The 26,950-nt window shown below is 38.7% G+C and overlaps 1 protein-coding gene across 2 annotated transcripts in view; it reads left to right on the top strand.

Moving 5' to 3' along the window:
• The window catches only part of CDH13 (cadherin 13), a 432,177-nt gene that overhangs the window by 252,880 nt on the left and 152,347 nt on the right, over positions 1-26,950 (top strand). The window lies entirely within an intron of this gene.

Raw genomic sequence — 26,950 nt, 5'->3', positions numbered from 1 at the left:
TTAAGATTCAAACCAAATACCACAAGAAATTTCTGTGCAGATTTCACACTTTTTTCCTGTAAGTTTAGTTACTGGAAGGGTTATTTTTATTTGTTTATGTAGTATGAGTCTGGTAAATAACACAAATAAATGGAAAGCACATTATGAATAAACTAATGTTGTCAGGGAGATTGAAATACTGAACAATGCTGATAAACAGATGTTGTAAATGCAGATACAACCATTGTAACAAAACAAAAACACACTGATAATTAAAGTTAGTAAGGAAAATGTTCTGATTAAATTTCCTGTTGATTTTGTCTGATGAGGAAATTCTACAAGAGTAAGATCTTGTTCCAAGTTTTAATGCGGGTATAACCATCCAAGTTAAACTCTTCCATTGTATTATGTGAGCTTTCTGGTGAATTTTGCACTTTCACAAAGAGTCCTTCCTATCTGAAAACCTGTGGATATGAAAGGCATTACAAGCTGCTCTTTCAACAGATTAAATTTTTGAGGTAAATGTTTATTTACCTCACTTGTGACAAGCATGTAATGAAGATATTGATGATCTTTTCAGCCAAACAAGAAATGTTTCATATTTGAGAATATGGCTGCCAGCGGAACACTCTTTTCTTTTGTAGGTCTCTAGTATGTTTTTTAACTGGCAATTCTCTATTTTTATTATCCATAAACTCTCCTTGCTTTCCTTTTTTCCCACTCCTTATATTGAAGTTTACACTTCTGATTCAGTGGAGAAGTTTCTCAGCCCACCTTCCGGTGAATTCTTCTGTAATAGTTTCATCCATTTTCTCCTATTGCTGCTTTGTATTGACTCAGGTATCAGTTAGCATTTTGATTGTCTTTCCTGTTGGCCAAAGTTTGAATAATTTTTCTCAACTTTCCTTCCCTTACACTCCCTCCCTTCCCTCCTGGTATTCATCACATTAAACTTCATAACCTCATTTGCCTGGTGTCAAGAGCACCAGTGCTTGCAAAATTATTTTGTGCACAAAGGAACCTGCGGAATCAGGGTTGGCTGGAATCAGTCACAGCTCTCTATACAGATGGCACCCACTCAGCCAAGATTTCCTGGTCCTCTTTTCCATAGTTCTTCCCAACTTATGGCACATATCTTCAAATTATTCATGAGGCTCTGCTATTTTATCACAGAGGTTATCAGAGAATGTTCCGAGCTGGAAGGGCCCCACCAGCTGCCGTGCTGTTCCAAATCAAAGGTTACACTGCACAGCTTGGTACGAATCCTGATGTGCTGGCAAGTGGCATTCCTGAGTTCTTCCCTTTGGATTGCAATTGTGCTGTATTTCATTTCTGAAGCTGCAAAAGGAAGGCTTTGTGTGGGGATTTTTGAAGGAATTTCGAATGAATTAGAGATGGGATCTCTGAGTTTTTAGATGATGCAGTTTATTTTTCTTGTTCTCTATATAGGTAGGAAGGGTGAGTTTAGCTCACATCTTCACAGCATAGTTCAGAAGGTCACAAGACCCTTAGTTATAAGGCCTTTTAAGGATTTATTGACTAATAAAATACTGTAAATATGGATATTTGTTTTTGATCCAATCCTTAAATATTTCATTTTATGGACTCACGTCATATTGTAAGCTTTCTTAGTTAATTACGTTATGACACACAAATTTACAGTATTGCATTTTAAACTTCTTGTTTACCTTAGTAACTACTTTAATTTTTTTCTATATTTTAAACTCTAAAACTCTAAATTTCCTTTTTTTTAGCTTAATGTGTTTCTGCTTTAAAGCTACCTTCTCACTTCTATTACCAAGTTTGGAAGCCTCTTCCAAGGTCTCACATCAAATCTTCTGTTTAATCCTAAGCTTTGGCTTACAGACCCAAAGTTCTGAGAATTCCCTGCATTTCATATTCCAGCTTTGCATTGGATGCATAACCTTATTCCTTATCAAACCACCTTCAGCTTCATTCAAGCTCTGAATCAAACCCACACACTGAAATTCTGCTAAAAATAAAAAGTGCTCAAGTAGGTATCTTGGATTTGCCTTGATGCTCCCTGGACCAAAGTGTAAATGTCCATGGATACCAATAACTCCGTGAGAGATGCAAAATTATGTGGCGAAAGATACAAATATAGTGTGAAACTCATCTGCAGTATTTGGGCCTTTTTAAAGCATTCAGATGATATTATTATCTTAAAATATTATTACAGGATTCCTGTGTGTTTTCCTGTTAGGCCACAATTTTATCAGTCACAAAACCAATGGAATTATCTAGAGACTTTCCACTCATTTATTGACTGCACAATTGAACTTAGGTGTTGTCTCCTCATCAGGAATAGCAGAGAATTATTGATAAATAAATCTTGGAGAGAGTTAGTGTCAAAACCTTAAATATGTAAACCTTAAAACCTTAAAAATTTAAAAAATCAAGTGAATATTCATATTAGACTTCCCTGGTGTTGCTGTAGGACATATTTTCCAGTTTTTTATTGTTTTACAAAGTGATTTTTTTTCCTTAATGATTTGAAAGCTAATTCTTTAATAAGGGAACAACACAGAAATTACAGTGAAAAGTTGTGCCAAGCCCCTTTCAAGACGCTTTATTCTCTTCTATCTGAGATATAAATCCACCAAAATTGAAGAAAACATGGAAACAGCATGTGATTTTTGTATTTATTTAATCTGTCTATGAATAATTAAAAAACCTTTTGAGCACAGTCCCAGTGAGGATGGTTTGGATGGTGTTTAAATAGATTTTTTTATGTCACTAAGGCCATTCACATTTTTGTGTGTGTGATTTTTAAACTCACAGTAAACACCACTGGTTATTTGGACACCTACAATTTATGTGCCATCACATTTCTGGAGAGGCAAGTACCTGCCTATAATTAGTGAGAATATAAACTGCATTACAATGAGTATTCATCTGAATTTCAAGCTAGGGCTTGCCAGACCTTATAATTAATGATAAAAATATGTGACTGCTAGGTGATATTGCTACAGATTTATTTCTTGATATATCATTCCTGAGGAAATTTAATAATATAGTTAGTTACAGTAAATTAGCTCTTTTCAGGGAAAATTGTCATAGTTCTGAAAATAGCCCAGAGTCAAATCCTCACAAAGTACACTCAAATGTGTGCTTGAAGTGACCACAGATGTGCTGAGATTTCTGTTAGGTCTTTTCCTGGGGGGACTGCAGACTTGGAGGCTATTTATAATAAATAAATAAATTGAAAGACCAGTTGAAACTGTTTGAAGACAGGAGAACCAGCTTGATTTGTTGTTTTTTATTTATACCAGCTCCCATTTCTGGATGGGGTTGCAGTCAGCATATATGTACCAGGAAAATAATGGCTGAGCCTGACTCAGTGACACTGATGGCAATTTTTGGACTGGCTGTAATGGGTTTTGTGTTCGCTGCACTGCTGATTTCTCATGTTTTTGTTTTCTGAGTTATGACCCAGTTTATTTCCTGTAGATCTCTGATTTTCCCAGCTGCCAGCTCAAGGGTTGAGGAGCTGTGTCTTGCAGCAGCCTCACCTGAGCACATTAGTGAGGGTGGCTCCGATCCCATGGATTCCATAGGCAGGCAGAAACGTTTGGATATCTCACTTTTAGAGGTTGCAAAGCGGAGGAGGGTTAAATGAACTTGGCAGCCACCTCATTTCTCTTGCTGGAGGCGCTTGACAGAAATTATTATAAACACATCTGACATTACGTGACTTACAACAATATGCTGCAAACCCAGTGGGGTAAAATCTTAACTGCAGTGGTTTAGCAAAATTGCTTGAGAATTGCATTTAAAGAAAGTAACTTGTTTTCTGTGCTGCACAATAGCCTGGATCCATTGCATTCCAGCCAAGGAGCCTGGACTGACAGATGTCTATAAATAATTGCTGGAAATAAAGGGACACTTGGAGACATTTAGAGAGGAAACAGAAGGAATTAAGAAGAATAGCCTAGAGGGTTCTGCAGTATCATAAAATAGTAATTTGTAGAGCTGGATAAAGCACGAGGAAGGGGCTGAGTATCATTGGCAGCTCTGCACTAGAAAATAGTGCAGTGGTTCAGGTAAATGAAAACTGGTGCTGAAATTGTGCCTTTTTATTTAGAACAACCTGACAGCTTGGTTGGTTTGTTAGGTTTTTTTTTTTTATACTTAACCTAACAGTAAGTTCAATACACAGATTAATAGAAATGGAATTGTATATAATAGATGGAGTCAAAAGAGTCCATGAAAGGGAAACAAAAGGCCAGCTGGCCTAGCAAAGTGGCAAAAATAAATTTGGCATCATTGAGTTTTACACACCTGTTGCCAGCTCTGATACATTTCAAATATTCTGGTACTGTTTTCCAGACTCTCTTTATTTGTGCCCTGCAATCCTTGCTGGCAGAAGAAGGTTGCCAAAGCTGTAAAATGAATCAAATTGCATTGAATTGGGTGAAGTCTCAAAGTCTTCTTTCTTTTGACCTATAAATCCCAGGGGACAGAGGGAAGCCAAAGGGTGTTTTTACAAGTTTTCTTTTTTGCTGAAAGATTAAATTTTTTTCTAAAGTCACAAAGAGCCGTTAGAAAAGGATAGGAAAGGAAATAATACCTTTTAATTAAGGTAAAAGTAGAATCTGGAGTTTTTCAGTCTTCTGATTCTGCCTGCACCAGGGCTAGGCTGACACTTGAGTCTTTCTGTCACAGAAGTTACAGCGTTGTGCATAAGTGTTTATTGGTTGATATTTTATTGAGCTGGATTTTTGCAGTATAAACTTAGAAGTATCTCCAGATCTGACCTGCAAAGCAGAAATATGTCAGACAGTTCACCTAAAAACTATCTCAAAATTGAATTTTTGAACCTGAACTTTTTTGATTCAGGGCACTGCCACTCTCAGCAATACTCAGACTTAGAGGAGATTTGAAATGTCAAATATTACATATTTAATTATGAAACTTACTGCTATGATCTTTTGTGGAAAACAAAATAATTGGAATGAAACTGTGGATGAGGAAGCCTCTGACTCAAAAGAAGCTAAAGAATACAAAAAACTCCTGTATTTGATAAACCAGCCTGTTTCACAGGTTTTCCCCAGTCGTTCCTACTGGAGATGGAATGCCCAGCTTTGGGTATAACTCAGCAGAACAGTTTCTAAGTTCCTTTCCTTCCAGATATGTTCAGTTCTGGGCAAACTTGAAAACTTGCTGATGGCAAACTTTCAGCCATCCTTTCTTGGGATTAATCATCTGCATTTCAGCAAAACTCCACTTGCTGCCTCAAAACCCTTTGTAATCTGGCCTGTAAATGCAATGGATATGAACTAGGTAGAAACATCTGTAATGTCAATATTTAAATTTCCAAGCAGAAGCCAAGCAGCAGCCAGGCTAATTATGCACAGCTGCTTTGTATATCCCAGTAGGAAATTTTTCACAGATCTGTGTGGAATAAAATACAGCTGTATATGAATATGGTTATTGTGTGTATGTATAGATACATCTATTTTTTAATATGTATGATGTGAATATATTGCAGAGAGATGAGCATATATATACACAAATATCTGATCTTTTATGAGGGATTCTGGTATGTTTTAGTTACTGTGTATGTACACCATAGAAAGAAAAGATATTTACTAATAATTTGTTGCATTGTGGCAGACAAAGCCGTACATCCACTGTAATCTGCCTGATAGAAATTGAAAGGAATAACTCATTAAAGCACTACCAAGTAATTAACAGGTTCCCAGGTATGCAAGTGTGGTTAAACCAGTGCATTTGGAGGAAATGAAAATAATCTCATGTGTAGCAATTAGCAGTTCCCTCAGCCTGGGTCTGGGATGGGAATGTCTGGGAGCAGGAGGCTCCAGGGTTCAATTAGTCCTGATTTCAGCAGAAAGAGGTTAAACCCAGCTCAGGTGCACAGGTAGAATTACTGGCCTTCTTGGGAGGACTGGAAATGGGTCACCTTCTTCAGTGCCAGGCAGAAAATCCTCTTTGCCTTTCTGCACAAGTTGTTTGTGTTCTCACTGCCCCTCCTGCTAAAATTAGCTTGCTTTTTTTTTTTTTTTTTCATAGTTGCACACAAGTTATACCAAAATTCAGCCTTATGGCCAGATCAGCATTAATGCCTGATGTTAAAGGCTGTAAAAGCTTCATGGTCTCTGTGCCTTGGATCTTTCATGGAGTGGAGTGATCACAGCTCCCTGCACAGAGCAGTGGTTGTCGGAGTTTTGGCTCCTTTTGCATTATAGCCCAGGCTCATGAAATAAAAATGAGTATGTTTCTTAATCAAAGAACAAATGAATTTAAAAAAAAATGCTGAAGTACTTGCTGGGTACTGGAACACAAGGGCTCAAATGAATTTGTGCAATTTGGGATGTAATTGTTTGTAAAAGGAAATTTATGCACTAATTTACTTACCAGTGGCTTTTGCACCTGGGCTTTTACACCTGTTTTGTGCATCTCCTTCTGTTCTCTCAGAAGAGACAGGGATGAGCTTGAAAGCTCCAAGCACTTTGGACACATGAGATAAACTCGTCCATGTAATCAATAAATTGAAAGATCCTGCAGTCCCAGGAAAGAATTATCTGGAAAAACTCACGGCTGTGTGGCAGCCTGCAGGGAGGGAGCGTGCTGCAGCCCTCTGGGCAGGCTTTATTAGTGGTATAAACCCTCAGTTTGTGTTTATACACTTCTAAATCACCCTTGGTGGATATTGCCTTGCCATCCCCTCTGCAGGCCAGCAGCCCTGCAGGAGTCAGGGGCCTGGCAGCATCCACTCCACCATATTTCATCCAGATCCTTTAAAAGTGTGTGAAAAGGGTGATAAATCCCCAGAACCTGCAATCACGTGCCATAAATTGATGATATGGTTCCAGGCTGGTGGCAGGGATGCTGCAGTTGAAGCCCCATCCCACCCACCCTGTCCTCACCCCGAGCTGGGTGTAAATCCCAGGCTGGTGTCACCAGGGGTGGTGGCAGGGACAGTGTCCCCTCTGATTGCAGGGCTGTGCTCTGGCCACTGCCCCGAGGGCCAAAGCAGAAAAAAGCCAATAAATTGTCAGTGCAGGCAGGCTTTGCCTCAGTGTGCTTTGCCAATAGACAGATCCATCCTGCTTTTATTGTGGAAGAGATGAATGGAAAACTCAGCACTGCACAATGGCAGGGTTATTTACTCCCTTGCAGGTTAACCTGATTAATTACAATTTTAATTGAAAGCTATTATCAGACAGTTAGTGCCTAAAATAAAAAAAAAAAAATTAAAAAAAAGGAAAAAATTATTTTTAAACTGTAGGTTCACATTTTTCTTCATTTTTTCCCCTCATTTCTCCCTTTATCTCATGCCCTCACAGTTCTTCTTCTTTCCCCACCATTTAATACTGGGGTTTAAATTGCAGTCTGTAATCCCATGAAGTCAAATAGTGTTGCACGCTACCCTTGGAAGAGTGAAAGCAATTGCAATAGGAAAGGAAACCTTAGTGAGAATGACCCCACAGTAATCTGTTTTTGAAGTATGAGAAGTTGGTAGTATTTTGTAGAAATATTCAAAATAGCTCACTTGGCTTTCAGATACTGAGCACAACTTCTAGAAGAATGCACTCTTTGACTTCTTCATTCAGATCACATCTGTTAAACACAGAAAATGTCGCCTTTGCACACCACTGTTCATTTCCACACACTGTTGCACTGTTTCTCTATAACACATTTCCATGGCTGTCCACCAAAAATAGGTGGGAAATTACATTTATTTTCAGAAGTCAAGCTCTCCTGGAGAGTACTACTAACATGCTCGAAAGTAAGCAGGAGAGGCTTTTATAAAATGACACATTTATACCTGAAGAACTTTCTGGAAACCTTGAAAAGTTTGTTATTGGCTTTCTTGTGGAGGGAAAGGGGGAAAGGTGCTGTCAGCTGATGCTGAGCTAGATTCACACCTGGGGAATGTGATAGACAGGTTGAAGGTGAGATCTCACAGTTCTTCCTTTCAATCCATCTTCTGCTGGCACACGTTGGAAACTCCAGCAGAAATGTGTTTTAAATGTGGTTTGAAGAAAATATTAACAGGTACGTATTCAAGACAGTGATTTCTGGGAACACAAATATAGCTCATCATTGCTATGATTTAAGCACAGAGCAGTAAAATACATTGAATATTTTTTGATGGAAAATGCATGACTTCAGGTCCATGTTTCAATCGTACAAGTCAAAGTTATGAAGGCAAAAATATTTTGATTCCAAAGTAAAAGGGAAAAATAACTTGGATAAAGAATTTTAACTGATTTTTCCTCAATCCTTACTTATTATACTTAAAACCCACTTGTAGTTTGAAAATGGAAATGACTATGTGCTAAGAATTATGTTGGTGACAATAGTGAATGTTTTCTTGGACAACTCTGTCCCAGCATCAAATCTGTATTCTAGCAGTGTGTTTATACAGAATGTTCTATTCTAAAATTAGTGTGGGGGTTAAACATGATTTTAAGAGTACTAGAAGGATTTAATAAATGTTTTAAGAGACAGGAATATTATAAAAAATGTGATTTTGTATAAAATAGCAATATTTGCCATGCAAAACTTATGGCAGTACATATAACACCTCCAAAAAAAGATCTTCATTGCTGGATGAAAATGTTTCCATTTCCTCTGTGGAATCTCTGAGAGAAAAACAAAATATGATTTCCATTATAAAGGTAAAGAGCACAGTCTATTTTTAATATAATTTCCTTTTAATCATCAAAAGCATTTTCAGAAAACTTGGCAGGGAAATTTATTTTTAACATGGTTTTGAAATTGAGAGACACACCTCAAGACAAAGGTACTTTAATTAATGAAATAATTAGCAGTACACTGCAGGTCTTGTCCATGGGGTCATATGATTACTCACTCAATTAATATATTATGAATTTTCTTCCAGTCTACTCGAGGGTGTAATTTTATAAATCACACATGGAAATTGTATTTCTTGGCCTTGCTGCTTTAGGCTCTAAAAGGGCAGAGTTTAGGTGATCTCACAAAGAGAGGTAGGAAAGATTTATTTCCCTAGTTGAGTGGGGGCAAAAACGCCCAAAACCAAAGTAAAAAAAACAAACTAGCAACCAAAACCCCCCAACTCTGCACATTCATTTCATCAAACCCTTTTCACGTCTCTCAGATGAAGATGTGTTATTTGTTGCTCCAAGCAGAAGTCTCTCATCTATAGTGACAACCTTTGGGCTTTGAAAATATTGCCAGTCTCAGTATGTTTTTACAATCTGAATTTCATGATGTTTGATTAAAAAGGAGTCTCTTGAACAGTCATTCACTTTTACCATTAGCAGTTATAAATACAGTATCTTTCTTTAAAGGAGCTTTAAATTTTTAAAGAGGTGTTATTTGGAAGTTTTTTATCTGTCATTTCTTGCCATCAACCCTGTGGTGTATCTGAGAAGTTTGGAAGGCATCTGAAACACTGAAGTTAAAGGGAGAGTCTGTGAAACTTCTCTCTTAAATGACAATTCCTCGTGTCAGCTGGGATTGGCATTTTGTGAAATCAGTAGGAATGTCAGTGAAATTCATACAGGCTCACTATTGCTAAAAGCTCATGTACTACAAATCTGAGTCTTTGGCAATGGAATTGGCAACCGTGCCTATTTAGGACAGCAAAAAGCATCCCTGCTACATCACCAGCTCTTTGGTTCAGAATGTGGCCATAATGTAGGCCTGGACTTCTTAGAATATACAAAATTTAAGAAGGTTGTCAGCATCTCAGCTTGACTCTGTATGGGACTTTGCTTTCAGGATTTAATTCACTACCTTAATTTTCTTTTCTATTTTGTTGCATGAACCATTAATTAGCGTCATTGATATGGCAGTTTGAATTCTTCAGCACCTGCAGCACCTTTGCTGGAAATCTTCTTGCTTAAGTACTGCTACCCAAAGCACTCTGTGAATTCTCTGAGTCAGCACCTAGGTAGCATTTTTTACTCTTCAAAAAGTTCTCCTCTGGGGCAGAGCACCAATTATAAAAATGCAATCACAGCAGTTACATGATATTAAAATAAAACTTATGCAGTAGCACATAATAGCAAATCAAACTATTAAACAATATAGAGTTTCCTTTTGTATGCAAGAATAGGCTCTTCCTCCCACAGGCTGTAGAAGTGCCACAGTCAGAGGAATTTTAAACTTTGCAGGGTTGGGCTGGGGTTGAGGCAAGCCCTGGAATCACAGAATCATGGAATGGTTTGGTGTGAAGAGACCTTAAAGCTGATCCCATTCTATCTCTGGGAAAGATTTTTAATCAAACATCATGAAATTCCATTCCCTGCCATGGATAGGGACATCTTCCACTATCCAAGCCCTGTCCAGCCCGGCCTTGGATGCTTCCAGAGATCCAGGGGCAGCCACAGCTTCTCCAATCTGTGCCAGGGTCTCAGCACCCTCACAGGGAAGAATTTCTTCCCACTATCCCACGAAACCTGCCCTTTTTCAGTTTAAAACTCTGCCCCATAAAAAACCCTACCCCTGCTGTTTATAAGGATGAAGGCAGGATGAAAGTAAAATGAGTCAATACTTCAACTGAACTTGCTTTGGGTTCTTCCGCTGACAGCAGCAGTTCATTGTCTTAAGGCAGAAAAATGGGATCTGGGTGCTTGGGATCTGGGATCTGCATTCCACTGAGACACAGTAATTCCAGTGCCAGCAGCAGCTAACTAAAAGTGCTTTAAGGTTTTGGTCTGACAAATTCTACAAAACTATGAACAAATTGAAGGTGTGCTCAGATAAATCGTGTTGGAGAGAAAGCTCATACTAAAACTGCTCTGAGAATTTCTGGTAAATAGTGGCCAGACACTGAAAAAAATATTCATATCAACAGAAGAAATAGAAATAACACTAAAATAATGCAATTCTGTTAATGGAGGGACCTGAAATACTGAAATTTCTCTGGTGTGGCTGTGAGCAAATGGATTTTGCACTGCCTGCCATCACTGCTGTACAAGGTTATCAAAACAGATGCAGGTTTAGCAAACAAAGTTAGCAATAAATATAATCAGCGTAGCATGGGCACTGCTGATCTTGTTATGCCAACGTTTTGTGCAGATGGGATGAGCAGTCCCCAAACCTGATTGGCCAAAATTTGACACAGGAGATGGGTTCCCAGCTGTGGCAGAGAGGGGCCCTGGAAAACAGAAGCAGAGGAGAAACATCAGCATGTTTTAACAGACAGGGTAATGGATCATGAAATTGCAGACATTACTGTTTGGGCGCACTGGCGAGCATTGTTTTGCAAACTTCTTGGTTTTTTTAATTTAAACAGTTTTGCCTTCTTGAATTTAAGCTGAACTCTATCATAGCTTCTGTTAGAAAAAAACCTACAGTACTCAAAATAATTATAAGACCAGAAGATAGACGTGCCTCTTGGGCTTGTTGTAATCTTGCTTATTTGGCACTTTCATCTGGGGAGGTTACACTTTCAGCAAGGCTTGGTGTGTGCTGCAGGCTTACTAGGAGAGAACTAAAGAATTGGAAATTTGATCGTATTTTCTTAGCCAGGGAAAAAAGAAGTTAATAGTATAGCTTTTCTTTTCCAATTTTCATTTTTTGAAGGCTTGCCTTTGCTAGTTAAGATAATATAGTTTATCCATCCTCTGGGCTCTTATTTTCTCATTGCTACAGCTGTATCCCAGAAAGCTGAAATTATCAGCTTCAGGCTTCATTGCTATTGAATAAAGTTTTAACTCATTTTTCTTTTCTATTTTTATTTTTTTTTCTTCAAACTGAAGAATCCTTTTGGAAGCAAGCAGGCAGGCAAGCCTTCTGTTTTTCCCCTCTTGCTGCCTTCCACATTACAATTTGTCTGTCCGTTCCTTTACGAGTAGCTCTCCAACTGGAAAGTGTAGGGGAAGGACATCAAAATTCTGGATGTTTTCCTGGCTCACTGTATAGATTAAAGCAGCAGTTACAGCATTATTAACATTCTCTTCAAAGCAGAGTGAGCAGAGGAGCCCGTGCAGTGCTCGGAGCAGCCCCAGCACAGACACATCCCCAGCTGCTGATTGTGCCACCTCCTGCCAGGCAACACAATTTGGAAACCATTTCTCAAAAGAACCTTTGTTCAGAGTGTTTTTGCTGCTGAATGGAGATGTCTCTCTCCTAAATGAAACAAAATCAAATCTCCCCATAAAGGCAGAGATTGTTTTCTCAGACCTCATCCAGGGAGAGAGGCTCTCCCGCCCAGGCTGTAGCAGGGAGTTTGTTCATGCCCACCATGGCTCCATATTAAATATATTGTTCCATAAAAAGTGTTGTGATATTTACTCAGTGCTGATACATCCTTCTGTTACTCTGGTGTGCCCTGAGGGGTTTAAACACTGTATGCTGGAGTAGAGGAAAAAAAAAATCTTAGTTTATGGATTTTAGCCTTTGCATAAACTGTGAGGATGTGTTGTGGTGATGCTGCTTGAATACTTCTAAATTTGCTTGGGCTGCAGCAGCCAAAGGAGTGAAAACATTAGAAAAAAAAAAAAAAAAGTGTTAATTAAGAGAAACCAAAAGAAGTAAAGGTTTCTTTGTTACTGTGGGTTTTCTCTTGCCAATCTGGTATACCTTAGCTGCAGGCTAGTCCCTCATAGGCCCAGGAATTACAACCTGTTGAATGCTAAATAGCCGGTGTGGACCAATGCTAATGAGGATCTGTGGAGCAGCCTCCTTGCTCCTGGCAGCCAGAGGGAGAAAAGAAGGGTATTTCATGGTTTGCTACTCTGCCTAGGGACACCGAATTTACATATGGCCTAAAACTGCTGATCAGAGCTAATCTCCCTGATCATTATAGCTTGAAGAAAGGTTTAATATTCAGGATGTTCTGAAGGTTTTTCCTAAACAAAAATAGGCTGCATGAAAAGTGGGCCATTGGCAAGCCAGGACTGGGAGCTGCTGCCAAGAATTTTAATGGTCTGATGCTAAGCACTGAGGGTTTGCGCTCCAGTAAAACTTTTTGTAGTTTTTCTCACAGATACTTGTTCAGTTTATTCTGTTGTCTCAAGCCTGCCCTTTCCCCAGACTGATCTGAGGGGACTTCAGAGATCAAGAGACGGTGGGATGTGGCTGCTGCACAGAGTCTTGGCAGCAAAGTGGCTGTTGTGATTGCCATGGGATGTCCTTAAATCCTGGCATCCTTGACAGTTTTCCTAGTGGGATGTGTCAGTGTGCAGCTGAGGCTGTCTCCTCATTCCTGGCATTGCATGGAGAGAAGGGACACAAAGCTTTTTTGGGGTGGGGAATCCTCCTTTCTCCTCACTTTTTTGGTTTTAAACGTTTGCAAATGAATTGCCAGCTTTTGTCTTTCATTCCTTATGAATCAGGGCCCAGGTCAGCTGGAAGCTGAGGGGAATGTACTAACTGAGAATAACACTTCTTCACTCCCAAAATTCTAATTTAAGTAAAATTTCTGAGAAAACCAGAACCAGCCAGTTTATTTCTAAATGACTTCCTGTAAACTGAGGGATTTACTCTGTGGATGCATTTAGGTTTCATCTATAGATGTATTTACAGATCTCCTGCAACCTTGGTACAACTTCCCCCATTATGCAGCATTTGCATTTATCCAGTAGCTAAAAAATTAACACCTTTCATCTGCTTTGTAGTGCAAAGGGGGAGATACTTTCAAGAAATTAAAGTCCTGGTCAGAAATTGCAACTGCTTTTTTTTTTTTTTTTTTTTTTTTTTTTTTTCCCACTGAAAGTATACTGGGAAAAAATGTGTCATTTTTCCTGGGGTTTTTTTTTTGCTTTGGTGGTTTTTGGGTGTTTTTGTTGGTTTGTTTGTTTGTTTGTTTGTTTCCCCTAGGGCAATAAAAAGCAAAAAACTAAAAAAATCAACACTCCATTGTGTTGTCCACTCACCAGGAGAGACAAACACTGAAATGTTTTTAGGGGCTGCTGGCCATGAGAAGGTGCTGGGGGCCCTGGTGCTCGCTGTGTTTGTTCCATTCCACCCATGCTTTGTCCCGTGGCTCCTTTCTGATCTCTGTGTAGAATCTTTTCTTTCCCTGTGGCTGTAGCAAATCTGGGGTGCCTCACACCTTCCAGAGCAGCACATTTCCTCACCTCTCTGACCCTGCCCTGCTTCTGCCATGCCTCGTGTTGAGGAATTGTCTCGGAGTGCCTCGGAGCTGCGAGGGCACCAGCTTAGTAGGGATAAAGCAGGAATTGAAATAATTTTGCCTTCCAGCACTGTTGACCTCTTCTGCATCACATATGCTGCGTGTTTTCTCATGTGTTAAATTGCAAACTCCAGAAGATGTATTTTGCAACTTTATTTTTGTTTTAATTTATTTCTTAAAGGGTACTGATTTGGGTTTTTTTTTTCTTTAAGTGTGTAAGAAGTATTTTCAGGCAAGCATCTTGAATCTCTGAGGTGGCTTTGACAGTCTCAGCTTTGATGTGAGTTGTGACCTTGTGGTCTGAGACATAGTAAGAACTTTGTTGCCCAAAAGCAGCCAAGAAATGTATATTTCTATGTGTTGGTAGATGGCACTTTTTGAAATACATTCTTGGTCATGTAAATACATATTCAGTGTCTTTTGTTGCAAATCACTGTTGGGGATGGGTCCCATGAAAGCTGCTCTGAGGTATGGGTTCCTAAATTTTCCTTAAGTTTGCTGAGCAATTATATCTTCAGATGTTTGCTTTTAAAAAAATCACTTGAGTTTTTCAGACCAGTTTTGGAGAACAGTGACACAGGACACAGCAGTTGTTACTCCTACTTTTGACTTTTCGAGTTAATTGTCAAGAACATTAATCTTTGCTTGCCAATTAATTTTTTTTTTGCATGGTTGAGAACGGCTGCCACAGTTGGCAACTGCAAGTTGCTATGGAGATATTTTTTGTTGGCTTGAAAGGGTGAATGATGATGTTTGGATGTGCTCATCACATACCTGGAGTGTGGAGATGTATATTCACATCTTAATTCATAAATTTCCACCCTGTGGTTGAGATTTTATGTTTATTGTTTATTATAGTCAGGTAAAATGGTTTGTATTCCCAATTCTGAATGTTCCTTCCAGAGTCAGACAAATAACACCACGTTATCAGTATCAAGTTTTGAAATTATTAAAAACATGGATATTACCTCTTGTAGATGAAACAAATTCATTTATCATGTGGGATGTTAACAGAGTTGGTTGACAAAAGTGCGTTGGGTGTGTGTAGGTTTGATAGAAAGCAGAGAGAGAAATCTGGCCTCACTAGGGCTTGGAGGATATTTGTTAGTGAGAAAATATTGACTCCTTTGTATGTAGATTATATATGTATGTATGTAGATTTGTATGTAGAGTGTATATTATTACCTTTCCTATTTGCATCTGAAAATCAATGCCTAGCATAGAGGGGAAAAGGAAAATAAAATCATTGTTTCTTGCTGTCAGTCATGTTACTGTGAAGAAAATCATAAACCCTTAGGATTTATAAACCAAAACACATTTGGGAGAGCTCCAATGAAGAGTAGTCCCAAATCCTTTAGCAATGAAAATAAAAATCTCTGGAAAAGAGACCATTAAGAGATTCTTAGGTAGTTCTAGGAGAACGTTCTGAGTTTTAAAAAGTCAACGTTATATTTTGTTACTTTAACACACAATGTGAACCCCTCCAAGGATGTCCCAAGTGTCCTGCAGGAAGCAACAGGCTGCAATATTAGAGGTAATGAAATGCACAGTGTTCGGAATTCCTCAGTCCCACAGTGCTCAAGGCTACATTAATATTTACATTATGTAAATTAATTGTTAAATGCTGAATAATGTTGAACCCAGCGTTATCTTTATGGCATTTATTATAATAGAAAATGTGGAATTTTGCAAAAATATACAGGGAATTAATAATTCTCTCTAATTGCTGGAGGAAGAGGTAATACTTTAAATGTGATATTTATGAGTTACTAATGTTTTTTTTTAAATCCCTCGAAATCCAAATGATCATATTGGCACACATTATCATTATAATAGAGGAAATATTGAAATATATAGTCTGCTTAGAGAAGTTTGGGGGTGATTTTATTCTTTAAAAATGTTGTTCACTCCAAGGTGAAATGCATCTTCTGGGAAATACTTTGGAAACTTTGCCATCAAGCTCAAGGCTAAAGTTCAGCCTTAAAAATGTTTAAAGAACAGTGTCTGTTTGCCAAGTATAATCAATATACACCAAATAATTAAAAAATTAACAAAAAAAAAAAAAAAGAAAAAGAAGAGAAGAAAAGAAAAGAAGACAAAAAGAAGGCAAGAATTTAAAATGTGGTAGATACTGAGTTGTGCATCAACAAATCTCTGCAACCACCTGCCCAAGGAGGCAGAGCTGTAGAGGAGAGGATTTACGTGATGCACGAGATGTGGATCACAGCTCGGTGCTCTACTTCCCTCTAGAGTCAGTGGAAGAAATCGGTGACTCCAAAGGTGGTGAATCCTCCTCCGTGGGAGCTGTGGGAGCTCTGGAATGCTCACTCGCCACTAAACGAATGCCACCAGGATAACTGAGGGTCTCAGCTGGATGTCATCAGCTGAAAGGCAACTTCCAAAGCCAAATCCACGTTTGTCATGAAATTGGGTTTGATATCTGGTGTATATTTATTTAGGAAAGTAAACATTTGGTTGGTTGCTCAGACTTTTAAATCACGTCCTACTGAATCATGGATAGAATTAGGAATTACTCATGGATGGAATCAGGCATCATGGGTATCTACTTCTTGTAATTATCATGCTGGGCTACAGAGGAGTGAAATGAAGGAATGAGAATTCAAAGTTCAAATTCTCTCTGTTTGCCCTTGATTCATGTTTGGTTTGCTCATTTATTTATTGTTTTACTGTCTTGGAAGTTCTGCTCAGTCATGACCTGTGTGCACAACAGCCAGGATCTCAAATCTGCAGTTTTGGCACCCTGAAACTTTTCAAAGCTTTTGTCAAATTTGAGGAAGGTTTTTTACTTAAAAGAGGGAAAAAGGGGAGCCAAATATCTTCCATTCTGTTTTGGATGACAGCTTTGTGAAGTTATAAAATATTTTTTAAATTTTAAAGAGAACATTTCTTTGCACCTATATATCTCTTTTAATTCTTATATTTCATTAAGATAATAGATCTTATGGTTTTGAATACTTTTTTTTAGTTTCACCGGAAAAAATATTCTGTAGTTGTATCCACTGAACAAGCTAAGTCTTACTTTAAGAAGATTAGATTTGGTTTTCACTTGATCTTCTTTTCACTTGTGTGCGCTTTTAATTTGCTTATTTTTAGCAAACATACTTTTACTTTAAACACAAATCTAGGTAAAAAACATGATTGTTTATACCATAAAAATCACCCAATTCTGAGGTGAAAAGATAAAAGTCAAGATGAATTTTTTCTTCTATAAAAATACCTTTATATAATATCCCAACATGTCAAGTGCAGTACAAATTGCCAAATTTACTCCATTTATTTTTTATAAGTTTTTGACATTATACCCACCTGTTATGTAGGGTGAAGAAAGATGAAATAAAATTAAGAGAAATGGTAAACAGGGAGGAAAGCAGAATATATAACTCAGTGTAGAGATTCAGTTTCCATGTGAGCACAAAAAGCTGCTCTTTTCCTGATCTCAGTGACATAGCATTCACTGTGTCTGTCTCTATAAATATTTCAGAATTACTAAACCTTCTGTAGGTCTTGAGTTTCTCCCTATGAGATAATTGTCTGTGTTACTTCTGTTTTATACACCATGAAATTAGAAAGGTTGGAGCCTGTTCAGGGTTTTTTGGCTTCTGTTAATTATCTCACCAAGCCTTCCTGAATGGTTTTTATGATCCCAGCTCAAAAGAAAAGTCAGGAATGCCCCAGTGAGGGTTCACTGGTCAGTGCTGGCACTGCCCATTCCGTGTGTGTGTGTGACTCCATTTCTTTGCTGTTTTGTTGTGTCCTGTAGAAAACACCTCATTTATTGCAGAGGGCAGGGGATGGGAAGAGAACAAACCAGGGACTGAGAGTAGAATTAAAAACAAAAGGCCAACAAACCCATTTTTATTTTACTGACAGACCTTAATTAAGTTTACTGCGTACCACTTACAGCTCTTGTCCCAATAACACCACTGGCACAAGTTATTTATTTGCTTTTGGTTCAGCACATGGTTTTGCTTTTTACACATCTTTTCCTATGTTATTTACCACAGATGAGTTAATGACAGACTGGAAACGTGTCTGGCACTGACTCAAGCTCTCTTTTCTATCTGCAGTATCTTTATATAAAACCCATCCTTTAGTGGTCTCAATAAAAACACTAGATAAGGACCAAGTTGATGGTACAATTAATTTATATTGGGTAACAGGCTTCTCCTTGTAAACTTGGTAATTTGGGAGTTCTGTGGACAACAAGGTAAACTAGTCTATAAAATTAACTGTAAAATAATCTGTCCCCATTTCTTCCAACAAGAAAGCTCAAATAGCCTTTAATGTGATACCTTTTAAACAGTTCATTTTCACCCAGAACTGTAACCCAGAGTATTGAAAGCAGTGCAGTGCAACAGCTTCTGAGCTCCCAGTGTCATTTGTAGGTCCATGATTCCCCAAACAATTTCCATTTTTTTCTAATACCAAAGAGATAAGCAAAGATCTAAAGGTGAGAGAGGGCTGAAGAAGGAGCCAGACTATGGATTTGCTGGATACTGGGTGTTTGGGGAAGGTTCATTAGGAATTGGAAAGCAGACAGATATCAAGTGGCATGGATTTGCATGTGCTGCATGCTGCTCTGCTATCTTAGAATGAAGATAATTTTGTTTAGGGTTGGTGGTTATCTAGCTTCAATTCAAAAGTTCTTTGATAACTTTGCACTATCACTGCCAGAGTGAAAAATTTTAATTGGTAATCTGCAGGCAGATTGGCACTACTTCTGGGTATTTTCTTCTTTAAAATTTATGTTGCTAATGCTGTCCTTTACACTCATATAAAATTCAAGCTGAGATTCTTAAAGTTCTCTAACTTAACAGTTGTCACTTAATCAGCTCTGCATATCCTCTTAAATCTGCTTTCCAAAAGACTGCTCTTCAGATTCTGCAAAGTCTGGGTCTGGAATAGAGGAGGGGTAGCTGTGGTTGGATAAGATATTCTATTTTCAAAAAAGTAGAACAAAAAACCCCCAAACCTCCAGAATAGTCACAGAGGATGGAGAAAATCTTGTGGAGAGGAGACATGAAATTGCCATGGCAAAGCCTTTTCTGCCTCTGCAGACTCCTCTGGTGACACTGGGCCAGGGAATTTCCTTTTTCAGGAGGGGAAGATGCAAGTGTTCTCCAGAAGGATGTTTCATCTGGATTCTCCAGAGAGAAACACTGCCAGGTCCAAGGTGATTTAAAAAATTCAGATTTTCTTTATTAAAAGTTTCCATATTTACCAATTTTGGAGGAAGTCTTGATAGTCTTTAATGCTACTGAGCAATGGGGAAAGGACCGAAAAGGAACTCAGGGAACATTCCTTCCTTGAAGAGCCCTCACTATGAGCTTTTCTGCTTGAGGTCACAATTTCAATCTCAAAATGCAATTTTAAGCATGGTTTTGCAATGCTTGTAGGATTTGAGAGTCTAATCCTGATTGTTGTTCTCAGAGCATTTATTACTCTGCCAGCAGAAGGTTGTAGGTGAAAACTGCACAGTCTGAGCAGCATAGGTTCTGGTTTGTGTTTTTATCCCTCACCACTTGAGAGTGTAGGAATTGTCCTTGTTGTGCTTTGTGTTGTCGTGACTTCTGTTCTCTCCTACCATGAAGAGGCTGGGTCATCTCCCCAGCCTTGTGACAGGGAGCTGTGACAGTGCAGTTGAAAATGTGGATCTTTTTGGAGTTGTCTTTGATGGAATTGCTCAGCTTTCAGTCAGTGAATTTAAGAGCAGATAACAAGAAATCTTCCTGCATGATGATATCATTGTTTTGTCAGTACTGCTGTAGTTTTTCATCCATCAGTCCCAATGAGGAGCCAAAGCACATCCAAGTACACCCCTCTCTCATTAGCATTTATTTATTTAACCCTGGATTTACAGCAGTGCTGACTGCAGAGCTGACAGTGGCTGTCAAACACGTGCTCCTTCTCAGGAAAGGGACAAAATCTGGTTTATGGATTGTGGGCTTGTTTCAAGAGAATGTGAGTGAGGAAAGCAGTTTTTTGCCAGCCCTGCTGGTAAATCTGATTTGTGACAAAGTTACCATGGACTAATTTGAATATCGAGTAAAAGGAAGAGCACTGCCCTGTGTCTCTGCACAGTAGCTGCCACATCAATCATAACTTACAAGTACTCAGCTTTCTCTTAGAGGTAATTGCAGATATGTTTACATTTTGCATAAAAAGAAATGGCCAATCTAATCTTAAAATCCACTTAAAAAAGTGCTGGAATGAATCTGCTTCCCAGCCTGTCTTCCTTGTTAATCTTCTCTGCAGACAGGCATCTTGGCAGAGCAAGCCAGCAAATGTATCTCTGTGCTTGATTCAAACTAAAGTTGAAATGTTTAATAGGATGAATATTTGAATTTAATTATACTTTATACCATGGAAATAGCATTGCAGGCATTTAATAAAAAAGGAAACCTGGTCCTTCATTTGGCCTATAAATTCTGTCTATGATGAATGCTGGAACAGGAGTGTAAGCCAATATATTTCCTCAGCTGCCTCCCTAAACATTAAAGTGACATAAAATGCCCAATGATCTGGAACTCCTTTGCCTTGACACCTCTGTTAACAAGACTTTCAGCTGTGGCACTGGAGGACAGGAATTATTGGGACCTCTCCTTTATGGAGTGGAGTTATCAAATGACTGATTACAACTGAATGTTCTTATTTCTTGGTATTAATATAATCCATCCTGGAATTATTTTCGAAATCAAAGTGTCAGGTGTCCAGGTTCTTCCACTGTGGTGTGGACAAAGCTCTTGTCAAAGAGCTGAATTCAAAGCTGATGCTATTAAATAGCAGCAGGGATTGATTTTGGCTCTTTAAGATCCAAATCAATAAGAGGATCATGTACAGAGAAAACTAAGCTAAAGCTGCCTTGTACACCTTCCTAAATAAGAATTTTATTTATGCACACAAATATATGTATGTATGTGTGTACATATTCTGGAAAACTAGATTCCAGCAGCCTGTCTGTAAAACATTGAGAGTTTTGAAGGAATTTCACTTAACTGAATTTTTAGGAGTGAAAAAAGATATAATAATTTCATCACTCTCTCTATATGTCCTCTTTTTACAACACTTTTCCAGAATTGTTACCTTTTATAATCACACAGACTCAATACATGAACTTGAGCACTTCTACAAAGGGAATTTTTTCTCATTCGTTTCTCATTGCTTTGATGTGCTAATTTCTCTAGAAGAATAGTTTAGGAATAATTAAAGCATCTCTGAAATAGACTTCTCAAGAGGCTGGGAGTCACCTACTAATGATATTCAAGAACTACTGAAAGTGACATCATTCCACTGTATTAAATTTACTGAAAAACCACAGTGCTGAAACTTTGTATGTTTCCTAATGAATCACTTAAGTGAGAAATTAAAAGAATAAGAAAAAAGTTATACATTTACACACTTATGGTTATGGGTTTGCCTTATACAAGCATAGCTTTTTCTTTATTTCTCTCTCATTTAACCTTTTTTTTTCATGGCAGCGGTGAACTGCAAACAACCTGGACCTTCTATAAGTTTTTAGCTGTAGTATTTTTTGTGTTTTTTTTTTTTTTCATTAACTTCTTAACTTTTTAACATCGCGCTCAAAAGGTAGAAATTACAAAGGAAATCTCTTGCTAAATGTATCCAACAGATCCCCTACTTCACTTGCAAATGACCATCCTTTGTAAAAAAAATATGTTGCACAGCTTGTAGCTAATAGAAGCCCCAAAAGATAATGAGTTCTCTATTGCAGAACAGATGTATACTGCTCCTTTTATCATAAGGAATAGATTTACAGGAGAAAAAAATTGCAGTAACCCTTGAATATTCACAGCTTTGCTGGCAGTCCTTGCTGCCTGTTATTACATGAAAAAGGGCACTGTGGCAACTGAAAGTCAAAAGCAATTAAATAAAAGCTAAAACGATGCATACCAGGTTGAACATCTAACAAAGACAACGAGTTTTTGGAGAGTAGGGGAAAAAAATGGAAAAGGACTAAGAGGAGAAGCTATTAAATGAAATATTGGTTGGTACTTCCCTGCAAACTCATTAATTGGGAAGTAATTCAAACAAGCAGGCAATTGCCAAAAGCTGCAGTGGAGAATATACAGAAAAAAATTATAATCACAGCAGGTTGGGTTGGTTTTTTTTCCCAAAGCAATATCATTCCCTCTACAGCTACAGTGCCACGGGGCCCTGGAAATCACAGGATCACATTCCCTCCAGAAGAGCCAGAGGAGTGCTCCAAGTCCGTGCTTTGAGGCCACATGGTCTCCAAAGTCACACCAGATCCATTCCTTTTCACATGGTCTGCAAGGTCACACCAGATCCATTCCTTTTCACGTGGTCTCCAATGTCAGACCAGATCTATTGCTTTTCAATTTTTTATAGATAAGAGATGGAGAAATGGTCCATTTCCCATCTGGAATGTTCTCCCATTCAACCCTCCTTCCCCAAATGCCACCAGCAGCCCAACCACAGAGCCCTCCCTCCTGCACCGGGCATTTGTCCTGCCAGCCACAGCTGTGGGACCTCCTTGCCAAGGACAGAGCACAGATGTTTTCTGGAAAGAGGAAAAATAATTCCGAAAATATTTTGTCCTCATGGTCCCAGAGAAATGTTCTTTGTAAGTGGAAACAGTGAATTATTTGTGCAGCTCTGTCGCAGCATCACAGTGCACTCCCTTCCAGGGCTCTGTAAATCAAGACACAGCCACAGCCCTGGGCCCAGCACTCTAATGTGCCATTTTGGTGCTAAATTAGCAGTTATCTGAAAGACAGAGAAATTCAGAAGCAGTAGGGTGTAATAATTTCTTAATTGCTTAGCATTTTGGCATGAAATTGTAGGTTGAACTTGGAACTACAGTAGGAAAATAAAGATAAATCACAAAATCGTCTAGAGTCACGAGAAACACCTTTAATAACAAGTAATGTCAGAGCTTTTAACAGCTTTTAAGATTTAAGGATATTCTTTCTGGATGTATGTTTATTTTGAAAGCTGTATTTCATCCATAGTACTCAAACCATTTTGGAGCATGTTTTATTTTTAATAGTGCAATGATCATTTTCCACGGTCTGCTTGGGATGCGTGAGTTGAGATGCTGAAATTACTGCCAAATTATTTCAGTTTTACTGTAACAGCATTCTATCCAAGTCATGCATTTAACATACCTTAAATTAGTGCAGCCAAATAATAATAAAAAAGAATTAATGGATTTTTTTTTTTTTTTGGTTTAGCAAGAGAAAAAACACATCTCCTACAACATTGATGTTTCAGTCCTCGTTTGAAGTCTGGTTAAATCTTCTCCCTGTGGATTTCAGTGCCCTTTTGGGTGGTCTAAGCCATGTTCTGTCCAGGTGTCACCAGCAGATATCTGTGACTCAGCTTTTGGACAATATTAATGGATTAATATTAATGGACTATTAATGGAAGCAGGGACCTTCTCTAAACAACTCTTGTGTGTTCTTTGGGGAGTTGATTGGATTTGAACCCCAAATGCACAAAAGGACTTATTTCACTCTGTGGGTTTAGTGCAACCCTCCATGCAGTGTCCTCCAGTTGAGCTGCAGTTCCCCTGCTGTAGAAGAACTTTGCACAACAAATCTGTATTTAAATCACGTTACAAGAAGTAGTAGCAGACTACTTCTTCTAGTGCCCTTCTCTAGTTATGGAGAATGGGAGTTTAAAACTTTCAGCAATAACAACAAATAATTGTGAAAATATCAGCTTTTGGATTTGAAGATGCATATATAACTTTATAGAATATATAAAGATAAAATATAAGTGCAGAATGACTGTTTATATTTAAAACAGTAATTGCTTTTTTGTCTCCCTTGTATTCATCTTTGTTTCTGGTACTTTTTCACCCAGAATAACACAAGCCAAACACTCAATCTCACTTTCATTATTTGAATAGAGACCAAGTGTAGTTTCATTTCTTTACCTCAATATTCCTGCAGAACCCAGAGCTGGCTGGTTTTTGTAGACTTTTGGCAATCTCCCTCATGTTGTGCTTCTTTCTACATGTACTGGAGGTTTGTGGGACTTTTGGCACATGATTTTCCTGACTGCCTGTACAGATGTTTTTCTGGTTTTGGCACAACCTCTGTTGCCTTTGCAAGTAATTGTGATAGATTAAAAAAATAAAATAAAAATACAGAGCTGAAGGATACTTCAGGGGCAGGAAGAGAGCTTTTTTATTTCATTTAGGTGTCTATGCACCACAGCTTCATTAAGGCATGGTTTCATTAACAAATCACTCATGGGGTGCTCTGTGAGTAGTCTGATTTCTGGGTTTAAATCTTGCTCATGACTCCAGAGGTTTTGACCTTAAGTTTGAAGAATGCATCCCTTTTTTTTTTGTTTGTTTGTTTGGTTGTTTTTTCCTCAAAATGAAGCCTCAGGCTGCTGGATTGCTAATGGAATTTAGTGCCTGTTTCTCTTGGGATTTGTAAACAGACAAAGTTCACTGATATATAAATTATCAGCTGGGTCCTGCTGTTGAGTGACACCTTTTCATTGCTGTTGAAATGAGGTTTTATAACCTCAAATCCCAACAATTTATTTTCCTGCAATTTTCTCATTTTCCCCAGAAGTCTCAGCTCCTTCAAGGGGCTGAAGTGCCTCCATTTCATTCTGTGGTAGGAAAAGAGCCCAGCTTTTCTCTGAGGTTGCCTTGCAACTCCCAAGATTGACTTCATTGTTGAGTGAGACAGAGATAGAGGTGATCCAGCAAGGGATTGGAGGGAATCAGGGTGGTTGGTGCAGACGTGGGCACCAAATCAAGTGAGGGTGGGTGGTGTGAAGGTCAGGCTGGCCTGGCATTGGGGTGGTGACCCAGGTCAGAATGATGACAAAAATAATGTGCCTAAACTCCAGTCAAAACAAAGATTAGTTGTTATCTACTCTTGAGGGTCATTCATCTCATCCTCACAGTTTTTTAGGGCAGTGGATGAACCACACTAGCAAAGGGACTCCGGTTCTCCTCTGACAGCAGTGTGGGCTGTGCTAGCAGATTGTTTAATTTTGCCATGGCTAGAATTCCAATAGATTAATTCAGTCCTTACTAAACTGGGATTGAGTCGCTGTGCAGAACTATCACAGAATCATGGAATATCCAGAGCTGGGAGTCACCCATCAGGGTCATCCATACCAGCTCCTAGCCCTGCACAGGACACCCCAAAAATCCTACCCTGTGCCTGAGAGTGTTGTCCAGATGTTTCTTGACCTCAGAGGGGCTTAGAGCCATGGCCATTCCTTGGGGAGCCTGCTCAGTGCCCAAACACCCTCTGGGGGAAAACTAGAGACAGGTCTCACAAAAAAAGAGTAAAATATTTACAAAAAAGAGTAAAATGTATACAAAAAAGAGTAAAATGTATACAAAAAAGAGTAAAATATGTTGAGAGCTTTGCTTCTATGGCACTCCCATGGCAGGATTTTGGGGATGTGCATCTGGGGGTCCCCCCTGGGTATTGAGATCTCTCTCTGACTCAGCAGCTGTTATCCAGTGCAGTACAGAATCAGCACTCATATACTGAGTTCACTGAGAAAAATCTTTATCTCAACAATGATGCTTCCCTTCCTGTTTTCCTAGAGCTCTCTTAGTGTCATTTCAACAACAATTTTGAGATTGGATAAATTATTTAGGGCAGAATGTGATTGCTGCCTCTAGTTCTTAGGTGGGGGGAAAAAAAAAGTAATTCTCTGTTATTGGATCTATTTTTTATTATTATTTTTAACAATATAATTTTAGGCTGCAATTTTGACAGCTGAATTGCAGAAAGAATGAATAAATTACAGCCATTCACACCTGCCATTTAGTAAATTTCTTTTTTAATGACATATACCCAGTTGATATGCCAATATCATAAATGACTACATACATGCAAAGCATTCAAGAATAAATTCTTCCTCACATTTAGCCAGCTGACAATCACATGGGGTATATAAAGAGTGATAGGGAAATGTCATTTTGACACTAATGTGCTAATTGCTGGTGGCAGGAGGCCATGGGTGATGATGATGATGGCAAAGGGGGAATTCTGACTGTGTTGCCCAATGGATGAGTGTTTTGAAGAGGACACAGGAGAGCCTGTTACAGCAGAGGGAAAGGCTGCAAAAAGGCACTGAGGGCTGCTAGGATTTGGACAGCTGGCCCAGCTGAGCCAGGGATGGAGTCACCATCCCTGGCAGTGCTTGGAGGTGGCACCTGAGGATGGGGTTTAGTGGTGAACATGGGGGTGGGGCTGGGGGATGGTTGGACTTCATGGTCATAAAGGATTTTCTGAGTGTTGATTCTGTGATTTGAGCTTCTCAACCATTCATTTGTTAACCAGCCTTTAACTCTGGGATGGGTTTCACAGGAAAAACTTGCAGCCTTTGAGATAAAAACACAGATAGTACCCACTGGGAGGAAAAAAGGCTTTTTTCCTATTTCTAGAACAAATGAAGGAGCCCATCCTTATGTTGTGACCTTCTGCAATAACCAATATAGCAAAAGAGCCAAGCAAGTTTCATTCCCAGCTGTAGGTTGTGTCTGGCAGTGTGAGATCTGCTGTCAAATCCAAATTCAGCAGTACCCCAAACAAACTTGCTGTTGTATGGAATACTGCAAAAGCTGCCACCAAATGTTTGCTCCTATAGAAATAAAAGAAACACGAAGCTCTGTGTTAAAATGTCAATGTGGGACAGGGTCTGAACTGTTAAAAACAAAACATGAATTCAACACATTCCCTTTACCAACCTTGCTGTACAAATTTCCAGCTGGAATCTCCCAGCAGCAAGGAGATTTTCTGCACCTCTCACAGGTTTAGCTTGCAGTGCATTTGCAGGAAGTTTGAGCAGTTAGGAAGT

The sequence above is a fragment of the Pyrgilauda ruficollis genome, unplaced genomic scaffold (assembly GCF_017590135.1).
Source record: "Pyrgilauda ruficollis isolate IOZ18807 unplaced genomic scaffold, ASM1759013v1 scaffold13, whole genome shotgun sequence".
In the NCBI taxonomy this organism is placed as follows: Eukaryota; Metazoa; Chordata; class Aves; order Passeriformes; family Passeridae; genus Pyrgilauda; species Pyrgilauda ruficollis.
This window is presented reverse-complemented; position numbering and strand designations above follow the sequence as displayed.